The sequence below is a fragment of the Theropithecus gelada genome, chromosome 3 (genome assembly GCF_003255815.1).
Source record: "Theropithecus gelada isolate Dixy chromosome 3, Tgel_1.0, whole genome shotgun sequence".
Classification (NCBI taxonomy): Eukaryota; Metazoa; Chordata; class Mammalia; order Primates; family Cercopithecidae; genus Theropithecus; species Theropithecus gelada.
The window spans coordinates 145,888,835-145,906,484 of NC_037670.1; the positions used below are offsets into that span (position 1 = coordinate 145,888,835).

General features: G+C 39.0%; 1 protein-coding gene across 2 annotated transcripts in view; it reads right to left on the reverse strand.

The window, feature by feature from the left end:
* FAM3C (family with sequence similarity 3 member C) overlaps positions 1–8,605 on the reverse strand; it is a 47,682-nt gene extending 39,077 nt beyond the window's left edge. Inside the window, exons 1-2 of one of the 2 annotated variants that reach the window (XM_025379505.1) lie at positions 7,833–8,070; positions 5,049–5,114 (exon numbers count right to left, since the gene is read on the reverse strand). The gene's annotated coding sequence lies outside the window, so the exon portion shown is untranslated. Of the gene's footprint in view, positions 1–5,048; positions 5,115–7,832; positions 8,071–8,308 lie in introns of those variants that run through there. The other variant, XM_025379504.1, reaches the window with a different exon arrangement.
* Positions 8,606–17,650: the final 9,045 nt, after the last annotated feature.

The window sequence follows — 17,650 nt, forward strand, 5'->3', positions numbered from 1 at the left end:
GATACTGAATCCTAGAAGATACACTCTTTTAAAAGAAATCACCATTTTAACCCACACACAAACACATACACACACACCCACACACACACTCCTGTTATACAGCTTTAGACGTGGGTATGACTTGATCACGAACGAAGGGAGATTTTTACATGACTACCTGCAACTAGAAAAGTATCCCAGATTTTTAAGTAATCAAGTTAAACTTACATTTTGAAAAGGAAAAAAAAGGAACAAAAAGAAACAAAATTGGGGTGCAGGGAGAGGTGATCCACATGAATTCTACAATACTAAGAATGACCAATTTTTCAAAAGATCACCAATGATTACAATGTAAATGTATCCACTCCCTCTGCAAAGTGCCCCCGCCCCCCACAAAGGAATAGACCAAAAACTTATAAACAATGGCTCAGGTGAACCAGTAAGTGTTTTAGAATAAATGTTTAACCTTCTGTTGAAAATCTTGCGAAGAGAAGAATATAGATGATCTATGCCTGGATTTTTGACAGTTTTCTGAACCAACATCATCTGGCTTTCCTTATTTTCTTGAGTAGCATCAAATTGAAATTACATTTAAAAGAGAACATCTAAATGTGGCTAAGAAACAGAAATAGAATTAGAAGTATACTATGGAAAAGCACAAATGAGCCAGAAAGTGTTTTTAAATTTCCCCTAGAATGTTAACCAATGCCAGATATGAAGCAAATTGGGATTGTACTAGGCAAGTTTAGATTTCCTCCACAATCCACGACAAACTGCTCTACCTTGCTTTTCATTTGGCGCTCCTGACAGTGAACAGAGAAAAACACTTCAGAAAACTTCTATCTACGGCAATTTAGATAAAATTCCATTCTTCTAAGAATGAAATTGGTAAAATATAATACCTGCTTCTCCCTCCACTTAAAAACAGGTTAGCAAAAGTGCTCAGCTAAGTCATGCAAGTGCCCCATCTAGGCCAACTTTTACCCAAAGACTTAGTGTAGGGAGAGGTAGCCAAGCCTGTCGGACCATACACACTACATCCTGAGGACATAAGTATTCCAATACGATTCATCTCAATGTTAAGAATTTCTTAGTACAACCCCTTCAATCAATGTGAATTAGCTAAAGAGACCTAGTTATTCTTTCCTTTTCAGAAATCTGGTATTTAGTGGATCAACAAGTATTGAACCATGCCTTCTAAAACACTTTAAGGAGCTAAAAACTAAATGAATCTGTGTTCGTCTGCTCCTCTATACCCAAATATAACATGGCTAGGCAACTTTTTCCTAACAAAGATATTTCGTTTTCCAAGATAATACTACTGAAGGAAGCACCTAAAGTAGGTGGGGTTGCTCTTCACTGAAATCTCATTAATGGGGAAAGATTTGTTCTAACCTACAGGCATGCCCTCATTCAGTACCCAATGTGCCACTACAGCATTTCTGAGTTGGCAGCCAGAGTTCAGGTTTACCCTGACACAGATTTGGTGTTTACCCCAAATATTGCCACTACATCCTACCACTACTCAGTACAAGATGCTACACGACTGGGGTATATGTTTATAATCACCTAGCTGGTATTAATGAGAGCTGTGGACTCTCTAACAGGAAAGTGGCAAAAAAAAAAAAGGTAGAAATCAAATGATAATGCCACACCTTACTATTTCAGTGAACTATAATTACAAAACAGAAATCACTGAAATACAAAGAGGATAGAAATCAGACATCTGAACTGAGCCAGCAACATCTAAATGACTGGAAATGAGTAGGACGAAATTAATATGGTGCCAAACTGGAGTCTACTACACCCCCATATACACCTAAGTTGCATTTTAAAACAAAGTTATCAGTAGAATTTTCATTACAAATAGATGTCAACTAAGGACACCTTATATAAACTCCCCATTGCAATCAAATAATTTACATGGTAAAAGATCTGAAGCACTGCTGCTTTTTAACTTTTTAAAATCTCATATCCACTGTGCTTCATAGTAACCTGTTAAGATAATAAGAGAAGCCTCTGGTTGCCAGGCACTTAATACCCTATTTTATTTATTTTAAATTTGCTTCCCTCATTTTAACTAAACTCAGGATAAGGCTTACAACCACATTTTTATTTCTTAGTAGTGAAACCACCATTGCAAGATTATAACGGAGATAGTGAAAAAGATCTGACCTAACCAACTCCATCTTGCTTCCAACCTCCAAGCTGTCCTTGTTCATTCCTGGGCATAGGCCATAACTTTATATGATGAACTTTTTTTTTTTTTTTTTTGAGGCAGAGTCTCGCTCTGTCGCCCAGGCTGGAGTGCAGTGGCCGGATCTCAGCTCACTGCAAGCTCCACCTCCCGGGTTCAAGCCATTATCCTGCCTCAACCTCCCGAGTAGCTGGGACTACAGGTGCCTGCCACCTCGCCCGGCTAGTTTTTTGTATTTTTTTAGTAGAGACGGGGTTTCACCGTGTTAGCCAGGATGGTCTCGATCTCCTGACCTCGTGATCCGCCCATCTCGGCCTCCCAAAGTGCTGGGATTACAGGCTTGAGCCACCGCGCCTGGCCTATATGATGAACTTTATAGGGATGAATTTAGTTTATAGTTTAAAACAAAGATGGTAACAGCCCTTTCACAAAACAAACCTCCTTCTTGTCTGGGGACTAGACTGCCTTTGCAGGACTAACAAATTAGCCACAAGATTAGAAATTAGGGTTTAGGAATCATGCAGCTGAAAGCTACCAGATTCTGACCCTTATGATCTATGGCATCACAGATTCAATGAAACATCACATGTTCTGTGAACCTCTTACTACAGGGTTACCTATAGCATGCACACCAGAATTACTAGTGTGTTTTTTAAAATACAAACTCCTGAGCCAACTGCAGACCTGGAGAATCAGAATCCCTAGGAGTGGAATTAAAACTCTTGCATTTTTTTTTTTAACAAGCTCCCCAGATGACTGACATTCGTGCTCAGATCTGAGAGCTTCAGATCTAAAGCACACCAATCCAAACACACAGGGAAGGGTGGGAGGGGGAAAGGTGAGGCAGATCTAAACCAAAAAAGCTCAAAAGTAAAATTCATATGACAAGATTTTTCATTCTTTCTGCAACAGTCAACCTGCTTCCAGAACAGGTCTCCAGATAACAACAGATAAAACAGGAGAAAACGTGGTGAGGAATAAATAATAAAGAACTCCTCTTTGCAGTGGTTAAACCAGAGTACTAGATTCAAAATTACTCAAATGTTTTCTTGCAGTTTTTACTATCTACCAAAACAGAATTTTGCTTAAAAAGTTATAATCCACTTAACGAAATGAAATGGTGATTGGATTTCTGCAACGGAGAGCACAAACATACCCAAAACAGAAAACAAGACAGACCTCTACAAAATGACATTCAGTTTTGCCTGTTTTGAGTTCTATAATTATTTAAACATTTGTGATCTAAGCTACCTTAATCCTACAGCACACCATTCATGGAGAAATGGATAGATGAATGAATGGATGGACAGAAAGAAATAGCTATTCTTAGAAACAATGACAACAATAAAATGAAATACATTAACAATTACAGGTTGAACATAAATGGGGTAATGAAGTGTCCCACTCATAAACTGCTAAAATGAGATTAGAGAAAGGTACACATTTACACACAGTAGAACTGCTATCTTCATCTCATGTAACTATTTTACATTATACTAGATGAGAAGTTATAGGTTCCTGTTCTAAGTGTTTAAGAATTCCCTTAGGTATCCACTCTACTTACGCTGTTTTTAAGTAGTCTGCAGAATTTAAGTGCACCAGGATAGACATAATTCCATCAGTCACACCCTCCAAATGAAGAAACAGAGAAACAGAATGGTTCCATTGCCCGAGGGCCCTGGATGAAATGCAGTATTGGCACATCATTTGTACCACAAAAACTGAATGAGAATTAGCACTGCTGAAGTAAATTAAAATGAAAACCAGGCCTGAAGAATCCCTGAGCAGACAAAACCAATCAGGACTCCTAAGTGACATCAACCTTACTTGATTCGCAAACACAAGCAAAATTTGAAGTTACTTCTTATAAACGCCTATGCTAAAGAAAAAGAGAACTTAAGCTCAACTAATCAGAAACATCCAACAAACTTCTAATTACCCACCTAGCGGACTTTCCAACATGATAGAGCAAATAAAACAACTGTATGACTGTAGCCAATCAAATATTTTCTTTGCTTTACATCTGTGACCCTCCTACAAAAGCCTCCCTCCTGCATTCCCCTGGTGGAGCTCCCAGATCTGGTTTGGAGCTGCTCAATTCATGAACTGTTTGTTCAAATAAACTCTAAAGTTTATCGTGCCTCAGTTTAACTTTCTTTAACAGCAAACACCTGCAAAGAACAGACAGTAAGATGCTTCTACTGTAAAATGTTGGGCAAACGTATTGTATTAGTCGGTTTTTGCACTGCTATAAAGACTGGGTAATTTATAAAGGAAAGAGGTTTAACTGACTCACAGTTCCACATGGCTGGGGAGGTCTCGGGAAACTTACAATCATGGTGGAAGGCTAAAGGGAAGCAAACACCTTTTTCACAAGGCAGCAGGAGACAGCAATGCGAGAGTGCAGGAAAAACTGCCATTTATAAAACGATCAGATCTCTTAAAAACTCACTATCACCAGAACAACATGGGGGAAGCTGCCCCCAAGATGCAATCACTTCCCTCCCTCAACACACGGGGATTACAATTTGAGATGAGATTTGAGTGGGGACGCAGAACCAAACCACACCACGTATCAACTGAACCAACTTAAAAATCCATTTTTGTTGACCTTGTGTCCTTCAAAACTCATTTAATAATCACTTAACTGCAGGTAATGAATGGTATGTTAGCTAGCACACCTGATACCGTAACAATACGTTAGCAAGCCTTGTAGAGATTATGACAAAAATCAATTTAGAGATGTTCATATAACTTTCTCAACAGCACACAAAAACTCAACAAATGAATAAACAAAATGCAGTACATACCAATGAAATGATATACATGTAATGGTGTATATGAATGGAATACACAATGGAATATTACTTACCCATAAAAAGTAATGGAGTACTGATAATTGCTACTGATTTATTAGAGGATGAACCTCTAAAACATGCTAAGTGAAAGAAGCCAGACACAAAAGAACAAATATTGAATTATTCAATTTTTAGGAAAACCCATCATAGATAAATTTATAGAGGCAGAAAGCAGATGAGTGGTTGCCGAGGATTGGTAGGGAGAAGGGAATGAAGAGCAACTGCTTAATGAATATGGGGTTTTCTTTTGCGGTGATGAAAATGTTTTAGAAACGTGATGGTTCATAAAACTGTGAACGTGCTAAACGCCACACTTTAAAATGGAAAATTTGGCCAGGCATAGGGGCTCATGTCTGTAATCCCAGAGCTTTTGGAGGCTGAGGTGGAAGGATTGCTTGAGGGCAGATTTGGCCTGCCTGTGCAAAATAGTAAGATCCTGTCTTTTAAGAAAAAAAAATTAAAAAATTAGTCGTGTGTGGTGGCACATGCCTGTAAACCTAGGTACTCCACAGGCTAGGGTGGAGTTCAAGGCTGCAGTGAGTTAGGATGACACCACTGCACTCTAGCCTGCAGAAGAGTGGGGTACCCTGTCTTTGTAAATAATGTAATAAAATGAAAAATTCTGTTATAGGAATTTAATTTAAGAAAGAAAATTGGAAAAAAAAAAACTCACTGGAGTTGGAAAAATCATGAATAGCTGATTTTCAAAATTAGATTAAAAATAAGGGAAATATAAAAATAGCTTCAATCAAATGAAGCAGGAAGAAAATGAAAGAATATTAATGGGTACACCGGAGAGACGTAGGGGTATTACAACACATAATTTCCTCCTCCGAGAGGAAGTCAGCTGATTGTGTCTCAAAGAATTGCATTAAAAGAAAGTACAAAACCTTTTAAAACTTTAAAGATTTGGGGAAATTACCTGGTTCAGTCTACTCAATCAGATTAATAAAGTACTGCATGATATTAGGTAATTTAGTCAATGCCACTCTTGAAATAACTAAATACAGAACCAATGCTTTAAATCCTGATCATCTGGTCCCAATAACAGAGATGCTTCTGGACTAAATTCAAGACAAACTTTTCTACTGTATCAAGGTCTCACAAAAATCTGTCTAGCTCAGAGCTAACATAAAAATCTTTTGCTATTTGGGTCTTGTACCTTTCAGCTTTAAGAAATGGGTATAAAACTGTGAAAAACAAAAAAAAAACATAAAAGACTCCCTCCCTTAGAAAAAATAAAGCAGCTTTGTGAGTGCCCAGGCTGTCTTATTCAGAGTATCCATGATATCTATAATTACTGGCACATTGTAGGCACTCCAATATTTTTAAGAGTATAAAAATTTTTGAAAAATGAGATGAATCATTTAAAACCTAAAATATATGGTGAAAAATACATGAGTCTTACGATACCCCCACAGGGAACATTACTTTTTGCCATTCCATAGCCTCTTAGCCTTTTGACTCTGTTTTCCAATTTCCTTTTCCTTTTTAATGTATCTTCATAAATTATGAAAGATTAGTTGGCAATGCTTAAGGCAGCAATCCATATTAAAACTTTGTAATTGTAACAAAACATCCATTAAGTTTATTTTTAAAGTCACTTTAAGCCAGTAGTATCTTATTTTTACTCCCTTTTGAAACAGAAGCCCCTTATAATGAGGATTTTGAGGAACCTGTCCTGTGTCCTTCTTACAAAGTTCCCATTGGTAATTCAGATTGAGAATCGCTGGACTGAACTCCTTTTATTGGTTCCAACTCTTCCTATGAAGAAATGCTAGTCTTTATTGAGCTGAGAAAACATTACAAGAATCTGTGAAATAAAGCTTCTAACACCTGTATAAAACTGAAAACCTTGTGACTTAATTGGTAAACAGCCAAGAAACACAAGAGACTACTAGCAGCCTCCAGAAAGAGGTACAGGTCAATGAAGTGACCAAAACCGGATGCTGATTTGCTGATTCTGCCAATTTCTTGTTAAATGGCTTTCAATAAGTGATTAACTTTTATCTTCTAAATTCAATGGAGATCTGCTGGTACTCTGTAAGTTACAAATGTAACTGCAAATTGGCCACAAGTCCAAAGGGTCTGGGCCTCTGCTATCAGCATCGACCTTTACGCTCTGGGAATTCATATTTTCATCTGTAAAACTGGGAACGATAAAGGGACTTATTCACTGAGCTGTTGTGAGAATAAATGAGCACATGAAACCATTTCGCAGTGCCTAGTACACAGTAGGCAATCTAATATTATTTATGTCATTGTATCCATATATATGGATACATACATATATGGATACATACATATATATGGATACATACATATATATGGATACATACATATATATTGGATACATACATATATATGGATACATACATATATATTGGATACATACATATATATGGATACATACATATATATTGGATACATACATATATATGGATACATACACCTGGCTAATTTTTGTATTTTTTAGCAGAGACGGGGTTTCACCATGTTGGCCAAAAAGAAACAAAGGAAAAGTCCTATCAGTTAGACAGCAGTTCTGTATTATAGGCAATAACATTTTTTCTAAAAAAAAAAAAAGGTAGAGGATGATGGAAACCGCCCCTCCCACAAGCAAAACAGCTGGAGCTCTCAATCTCAAATTGCCAGTCCGTCACTCACATATTCAGATCTAGGGCCACTAATCATCATCCGTGGTCCCGAGCTGTGAGAGCAGTAGCAAACAAATGGGAAGAAAAAGAAAAGACACCGAACATCAAAGGGCTGGATAGGTTGTAAAAAACCAAAAGTACCTCTAGTATAGGGGACACTAAAACTTTACAAGTGAGTCAAAACGGCCCCCTATGGAGTTGAAATGCAACACTCAACTCCGTCCCCGCCTCTCGGAGCTCTCAGCCTACACGCTGCAGGGGCTTGAGCCACCGCCAACCTGGGGAAGACGCGACCCAGGTGCCCACCCCAGGCCGGGGCGCCCAGAGCCAGCGCCAGGTGCAGACACCGCCCCGTCTCCGCGGAGCCCGGGGATGCCCATGCCGGCGCGGCGGCCGAGAACCCCGGCCAGCGGCTCTTCGGGACCCCGGTCCCGCCTGCGCCCTCCCCAACAGCCGGACACGCTGTGACGACGCGGCCGGGCCCCGGGGCCCGCCCCCGGCCGGCGACCGCAGACTGCGCGGAGGCTGAGGACGTAGGTGGGCGTCCCCCTCCCCCGCCCTCCTCCATCCCTCCCCGAACCTGAGCCCCGGCTCCGTTCGCTTCCCAGCCGTCTCACCGGCTTCCCTCCCGCCTCTCCGCCGTACGCGCCCGCCTTCCGGCCTCCCAGCACTCAGTCCTGCCGGAGGCCGACGGGAACCGCCGCCTCCAGCTCGCGACTCCGCTTCCTCTCGGACTCCTCCTGCTGCCCCTCACCCCCGCGAGTGGCCAGGAGAAAGCCAGCTTGCCGCTGGGCCTCCTCCCACGCTTCCCCGCCGCGACCAATGGGCCCCCGCCGCCTGGAAGCCGCGCCCGCCCCCTGGCGGTGGAGGACCAAGTGGGCGGCCGGGCCTGCCGGAGGGAAGCGCCGGAGAGCGGAGGGAGGGGTCTGCGGTCCCGCCCGCCGCCCCCGGCCAGGCGCTGCACAATCTGAACTTGCCACGTGGGAGCTGCCGCGGCGGTAGCCCTGCGCCGGGTGGCACTACGAGAGGAAGAAAAATGTGTCACTGCTTTCTCCCCACCATTCACACGCACAAAATCTCAGCCTCAAGAGCAGAACATTTTAAATGACCCACCCATCTCAGAGATGCGCCAGCTAGGTCATCTTAGATATCTTGAGCTACCTGAGATGGTCAGATCAACCAAGGACCTTGGGTTGTTTGCCGTTTGACTTCTTGAATCCTAGGAAACTGATTCTGAAAATCCTACTGTCCAGCGTCGTTAGAATTCTGATCACCTTTAATGCACCACGCAAGAAGAAAAGTAGTTCTTGCATTTTCCAAGTCACGTTTATTTTTAAAATTATGACTACACAATAGTTAGAAATGTTTTTTCTCAGGACATTTTCCCACAATTGTGTTGATAATTGGGAAGTTAATTCAAATCTTACAAGACCCGAGAATGCAAAATTATTTCATAATTCAGATCCATATTCTAAAATAATGAATATTATCTATTATTTGATAGAATATTGGGATCATCAGTGGTTGCAGAAATTAAATTGCATTTAACAGTAGAGTTTGACTATAGTGCGTTAATATAGAATTGATATTCTACCAAATTTTGGCTTTCCTCCAAAAATATAAAACACACTAACAATAACTATGAATTCTGGAGTTTGTATCTGTGGTCAGGGGAGAAAGCATGAAATGAATTCTCATTGTTTTCCTTGCACCAATATTATGCTATTTGTGTATTACTTAAATCAAAAAACTAAGACTCCAAAATTGAGTTTAAATATCTTGCTCAAAAATACAAGGTAGTAAATTATGAAGCTGGAATTCCAGCCTAGCTTCATGCAGCTCCAAACAAACAAAAAGGCACTTTGCTTATTATAGTACCTAAAAACCATAACACTTATTCTACACATGCCTCTCCTAGACTGCTACGTCTCACTGAAAGAATTTATGAAGCCTCTTGAGTAGGGAGTCCAAGGTGTATTTCTCAAAGAGCAATTTGCTCTGTAATCAAGCCAACCAGATTGGAAATTCCATGTGACATATTCTTATAGTACCACACCTGAAACAATTCCTGTGCGTAAAGTCTAATGTGTTAGTAGCCTATTCTCCACTGACCATAAGATATAGCTTAGAACCCTTTGGTAGGTAATGAAATTAATAACAATGGGTCACAACCAACATTTTGTTGCTGTTGATTCACTGAAAAATAGAAAAAAAACAGAGTTCAAAGCATAAATTCAGGATAAGTATTCCTCATGAAACATTTGTCCCGTATCATGTGTGGGTGAGTGTCTGTGTGTCTATGTCCTGGCCTGGGATACAGTAGAAATTATATTAATATGGGTTTCAATTTTTTTAACATTGGTAAATCACTTCTTTAGGACTCCTGTTAATCAGGCTGTTCTTACACCGATGAAGGAGTAAGGATAACTTCCTACTTTTACTTGGCAGGAGGTAGCGCAGCCAGGAGAAGTAATCAGGATTAATGATTAAGCTTAATAAAACCACAAAGAGCTTGACAGCTCCAGGAGGTATAGGCCAAAGGTGTTGCTATTATAATAGATACTGATAATGTATATTTCTAAAGCCGATATTTATTGTATACTTATTGTGCACCAGGCACTTTTCTAAGCATTTTATGTATATATATATATATAGACTTACTTAATTCTCACAATAATCCTGTAAATACAGAGGAGAAAAGTGAAACTTGCTCAGGGTCCTTCTGCTATGACCAGACAGAGCTAACTAGACATGTGCTGAACTTCAAAACCCAACTATTTTGTTGACTTGAAAAGAATATCCAGAGAGTGGGACATCCAGCTTCTGAGTGGCATCCTTCATAGCACAAGCAACGAAAGAGAGGATTAAATATGATGTTGAGACAGGCAAGAAGATTTGTATTCAGAAGTGTGCCTAGTGCCACAGCATGGAAAAGGCAGGCCAGCACAGGACTGGGCCTAATCTCCATGGTCTCTTCAGATGGAAGACAGGTCAAGCTGCTGGATTCTCTTATGCAGATGCCAGTAAGAACAAAGGCATCACCTGGGGAGAGGAGATATTGATGGATTATTTGGAGAATCCCAAGGAGTACATCCCTAGAACAAAATTATCTTTGCCAACATTAAGAAGAAGGCAGAAAGAACAAGCTTATCTCAAAACAGCTACTAATGAGTAATAATTGGCCACTGCCTTATTTATTACAAAACAGAAATGTCTTATGACTTTTTTATGTGTACCATAATTTAATAGACCTCACACACCAGAATTCAGATCATGAATAACTGACAGAATATTTTGTTGGCCAGTCCTGATGCAAAACCAAGACTGGCTTGTTGTTAAATGAATATGTTCAGTTTTTTGAATTTTAATAGTAATTCCAATTCAGTAAACGCTATCACTGTTTACCCTTTCTAAAGACATGATTAGGCTTTATTAGTAATGTTCAACTTTTCACAAAGATGGTGAATGCCATCTTAAAATGTATTGGAGACTGGTTTTATATTTAGATTTATATAACTGGTTATGTGAATATATTTAAATACTGGGGAAATTCCTTTACTATCTCAGAACCAAGCAAGATTCACCTGTGTTTTGTGTTCACCTCTTAAAGGCAAAGGTTGAAGATAAGGTAGCAATGTCTACTTTATATTTTTGGCCTTAACTATGCCAATCTAATTAGAATTCCTTGTGTTTAAAATGATTCCTTTTACTTATTGAAAGGCATTTTAGTGTGGTTTATGTGTAGTATCAAATAAAGATTATTTAACACTTCTCACATTTTACAGATGATCTGTAAGGTCACATGCTTTTAAAATAGTAGCAAGATAAACTTCACTCTTGAATTATTTACAGTCTAAGTCAAACTAAGTTATATTTTAGGATTGTCTTTAAACAGCCATTCAGAGGCCGGGTGCGGTGGATCATGAGGTCAGGAGATCGAGACCATCCTGGCTAACACGGTGAAACCCCATCTCTACTAAAAATACAAAAATTAGCCAGGCGTGGTGGTGGATGCCTGTAGTCTCAGCTAATGGGGAGGCTGAGGCAGGAGAATGATGTGAACTAGGGAGGCGGAGCTTGCAGTAAGCTGAGATCGCGCCACTGCACTCCAGTCTGGGCGACAGAGCGAGACTCCCTCTCAAAACAAACAAACAAATACAAAAAACAGCCATTCAGAAACAGAAAAATGTAGAACTGCTGTGTATTTGTGATTGGGAATGGTGCTTTTGCCAACTTAAAACGATTAAAGTAGAGGAGATATACATGAATTTTTAAATTATGTATGATCATAAGACTTAATTAAAAACAAAACCGCAGATCATGATTAAAAGGAAAGAATGTTCATTCTCTCTTCAATAGGTGCCATATTTTATATAAAACTCTATTACTATAACTATATAAGAATATATATAAAACATATGTAAGAATTAGGTAATATTGTTAAATACAAAATTTACGAAAAACCTCAGAATTTTAATTGCACCCACTCTCAAGAAGAAGAGTCCACTTGGTATCATTTTTCTGTATATGGAATAGTAAATTATATGCAAATATGGCTACCAACAATTCCCTCATTCTTGTAAGTTCATGACACTTTGTTTTTTACTATCAAGAGGTCAATCTATATCCTCTCCTCTTGGACCTAGGCTTGCCCCAGGACTTGTTCTGAACCACAGAATGCATGGAGGAGATCTTATGTGACTTATGGGCTTAGGCCTTAAGAGACCTTGCAGCTTCCATTTTCACTGTCTTGGGGATCTAGTCACCATATAGGAAACTCAGATGACTACTGAATAATGAGAAACTACATGCAGAAAGAGAGAGGTCTACCTCTCTCTCTCCCCACACGTCTCTCTACCCACACCATCCCAGCCACTTCCCCTGAGGCACCAGCCATATAAGTAAAGTCATGTTGCATGTTCTAGCTCCAGCTAAGTTCCTACCTGAGTACATCACGTAACTCCAGATAGTACCACATGGAGCATAACTGCCCAGCATAGACCAACAAAGCCACAGACACTTGAGAAATAACATACTTAAAAAAAAAAGTTACTAAGTATTGTGGTAGTTTGTTACATAGCAATAAATAACTGACTCAGGGAAGAAAACATCTGTCCGGGGAAAAAAAGTAGACCAACTCTGGGGGTAGGATTACTTTAAAATATTCAAGCATGTTTATATTGGATTATAAACTCAAACCTGTGGCAAGATGGCCAGAAACTTGCCTAACTTTTGAAGAATATAGCAGAAGAGAGAGAAAAAAAGAGAGGGGTAAAATAATAAAACCAAAAGTAAACATGTCAAATTTTATATCTATATGGGTTAAAATATCACAATAAGTGTTGCTTGAAAACTATTATTCACACTTTTTATAAAAATGTGAATTTAAAACCCTTAAACTTCATCCTTGCCTGTAAGGGCAAAATAGTACAGTTCAAAAAGCTGGAGTGCTCAAAGATTTCATGGCACTGTATTTGATACATTAGCAACACAGCCTATAAAATGTGGTTTAATTTACTATGAAATATGTATGACACAGTAGAATGGCATTATAGCAAATGTATCTTTGCATAAAAAAGACTCTAAGTTTTTAATCTATTACTTTTCTAGTAACATACAAGAAAATTCTAGATGCCATAAAAATTTGAATTTTTAAATGAATTGAATAAAAAATAAATATTCAGATAAATTTAACTTTTGATTTCACTCCATAGGGGATTCTAGTTTTGATTTGATGTTTTAATAGGTCTTTCAGTGTGGGAAAATTTAGCGTTTTTGTCTTGTTATAAATCATATTAAATGATATACTGTATATGGTAACCCACATCTAAAAAATGTATTGGAATCATGACTACAAAGTAACTTCCCTTTCCTTGAAATTATGCACAAATGTGAATTATAAACAATTATTAAGGTTACTAGTGGCTTCCTCTGAAGACTAATTTATGATTCTGTCATAAAATATTACCCTCTAGAAAAATTTCTGACTCAGCATCATATTCTACAGAATACTTTTTTTGAAGTCTCATATGGCAGTGTTAACTGTTGGTAATGCCAAACAATGATGCAGTAACCATGGATTCACCTAAACACACCACACACACACACACACACACACACACACACACACATCTTGCATATACATAATACACACATAGTGTATAAGGTATTTAGAAATTTATATTTATCAGATTTTGTAGAAAATACTTTACGTTTTTCACTGCCACAGAACAAATGGGAAAATCTGACTACACCCCTAACATTCATATAAATCTAAGTAAGTACAATGAGTAAGCTTCACATTAAGTCATCTAAAAACACTTCTATCCACATTCCATTTTTTAAAAAGTCTACCAAAAAACTCTCAGAGAAGAAGCAACTGAACAAATACTGAACAAAGTGTCTGTTTTCCTACAACATAATTGCTTAAGTCTGTAACTTCAGTTCTTTATTAAAAACTGACTATGGGAACCCTTTAAGCACAAAAGGACTCACTGTGACAATGGCATTTTTACTAAACATTAAGATCTCAAGTTGTATTAAATTGGAATGCATTGTTTGCTTTGAAAGGCAAAACAGTAGAAATATGAGTAACAAAACATCATTCAGTTGTTAGTATTGCATAAAGACCTGTTCTCTGGTGAATTTCATGGTCACTACAGATAGTTCAGCAACACACTCCGGCAGGCCAAAATCTCATGTGGTCATAACAAGTCTAAGAAATATACAATAGAAAAACACAAAATAAATAGATAGATAGATAGATAGATAGATAGATAGATAGATAGATATACACACTGCATATTGTCATTGCAATCTTTGTGTGCTTTTTCATGTATTATATAGTCTCATAAATTTGTTGCATATTTTTCCTAATATGATTGATTTCAATAATACTTGTTTCAAGGAATTAGATGGAAACATTGGAATTCTAGACAATGACATTGACCTTCAAAACTTACAGGCTGGCAGTGTTTTAGGTACAACAATGCTTTTCCTTAATATGCCTGTGACCTAGATAGGAAGCTAGAATCAGCCTACCCTTCCAAATATGTTTCACTAACTGCATTTCCAATTCTAGGTCAGTCTCCCACCCCTCAGCGCCACACAAAAGGTACCACATCTGTACTGTCTTGAACTTGCTTCCTGATTAAATAGGAAAGGTTACTTATGAAACCCTAAGCCGCTCATTTTTTACACTTTTATTTTGAAATATTTTCTGTAGAACTGTTGTGGCCTTGCTGAGGCTTGGACATATTTTTAAGTGTAATTTATTTACTCAGAGAAGTTCTGCTCAAATATAGCATCTGGTATTTCATAGCGTTTTATCCAATAGTCAAATTTTCCATCTCTATTCATGAAGCCAAAACCAAGAAAACTGCTCACTTTACTTTGAAAAATCAAGCATGGGGAATTAACTAACCTTCAGATTCTATAGATTCCAGGATAACCTCACCTTCTGAAATTCCCCATCTCTTCTATACCTCCAGACCTCCCTGCCCCCCATCATTGTTTAACTCATTGCAAGGGTTGACGTGAGAGGGTTGGACTTGAAGTCAGACAGATGAATTTGGATCCTGGCTACATCTATTAATTAATGATTCGAAGTGACCTCAGCCCAGGTGCTTAGTCTGTCTAAACCAGTTCTTCCCTGTAAACGAGAACAATAGCAATCCTCTCACAGATTTTTAGTTTGTTCCGTTTTGTTTTGGTATTGGAGAATGTTTAGTATAGTTTTTAGTATTGGGGGTGAAATTCATTTACCACATCAGATCTGTGGTCCCAGATAATTCTTAAATGCCATTACCCACCCGCCCCTGATTTGCATGCAAAACTTTGGTGAAGTATCTGCTTATCAGTTCAAGCTGCCAGGTGTCTTAGAACTCGTTTGCATGATCTTACTTCAGCACTAAAACGCGGGACTCATTTTGCAGAATTTTTTATTTTATTTTATTTTTTGCTTGTGTTTTTTTTTGTTGTTGTTGTTTTGTTCTTTTCTACACTACCCTTCACACACAGCATGCACTAATTCATAGGAGCCAACATCTTCCACCTCCTCATTTCCATTGCTTCCATCCAGCCCCGCAGAACTATCATCTCTCCATCACCATTGGTACACCTACTGAGTGCTCATACCCATTATTGGTCCATTTGCCCTCTTCCAGGACTCCAGAGGCCACATGCTTCGCTGTCTGCACCTGTATCTGAACAACCTAGGCTGCTTACTCTCCCGAATCCTTAACTCAGATGACAGATCCTCTCACAGTTTCTCACAGTTCCTTGAGGGAGACAGAACTTTTAATTGGAGCTTCTCATTCATGGTAGATCTCACCAAGGGTTCAACACATGATTCCATTTTCATGTTTCTCACTTGTTATCTTTGAGCATTTACTGAAACAGTGATGAAATATTTCCAGCATCTGAATAGAAGCAGGTACGCAGACGACTTCTCCACATGTCTATTAAATTAATAAATTAATTTGCTATACAGGACAATTTGGAGTCATACATGACCCCTGAAAATTTTAAATGCATCTCACTTGCAAGAGAATACACACCTCCTGGCAACCACTAACCTGTTATCCATCACTATCATTTTGTCATTTTAAGAATGTTATAGAAATGGTATCATGCAGTATGTAGTCTTTTGGGATTGGCTTTTTTCACTCAGCATAATTCCCTTAAGATTCACCAGTTTGTTATCCTCAAGGCTAGGAGAGAAGAGAGAAGAAAGTGGGTGTGTTTTCAAAGGGGCATCATGAGGGATCCTGGTGGCAATAGAATAGTTCTGTGTCTCAGCTGTGGTGGTGGATACACAACCAACACAGGGGATCAAATTACATAGACCAAAATCATACACACAAATCAGTGCTATTAAATCTGGGGAAATCTGAATAAGACAAGTGGATTTTTTCTATGTGGGAATCCTGGTTGTTATATTGCACAATAATGTTATGTTACCACTTGAAGAAACTGGATAAAGGGTACATGGATCCATCACTGCTTAGAATTACATGTGAATCTACAATGATCTAAAAATAAAGAGCTTAATTAAGAACACACCAGAGGGACTTACGACTAGCAGAGTAAGACAGCATACTTGAAGAATCGTGTGATTTGAATGTCAGTTTTTGACAGAGCTTAAGGGATTTTGCACCTGCCATTTTAAAGATTTCAGATAGTACATATTATGCAAGGTGCCTGGGGCAATTGCCCCGTCAGCCTGTAACATAAAAATGGTTCTGCTATTATCCATAGAGCCAAATTTCTACAAACATCCCAAGGGAATAAAATATGTATTAGTTTACTAGAACTGCCATAACAAATTACCACAAACTAGATGGTTTATACAGCAGAAATTTACTGTTTCACTATCCTGGAGAACAGAAGTCTGAAATCAAGATGTTGGTTGGGCTAAGTTCCCTTTGGAGGCTCTAGGGGAGAATCCTTCCCTGCCTCTTAGAGCTTCCGGTTGCTCCAGGAATTCCATGGTGGCAATGCAGGCTCTCTAGGCTTGTGGATGCATCATGACAATCAATGCATCCGTCTTCACAGGACCTTCTCCTCTCCTCTCTGTGTCTTCTCCTTTCCTGTGTCTTATAAGAATACTTGTCGGCTGGGCACGGTGGCTCACGCCTGTAATCCCAGCACTTTGGGAGGCTGAGGCGGGTGGATCACGAGGTCAGGAGATTGAGACCATCCTGGCCAATATGGTGAAACTCTGTCTCTACTAAAAATACAAAAATTAGCCCGGCATGGTGGTGCATGCCTGTAATCCCAGCTACTCAGGAGGCTGAGGCAGGAGACTCACTTCACCAGCGAGTCGGAGGTTGCAATGAGCTGAGATTGCACCACAGCAATCCAGCCTGGTGGGTGACAGAGCGAGACTCTGTCTCAAAAAAAATGATAATAAAGAATCTTATCATTGGATTTAGGGTCCACCTGGGCAATCCAGGATG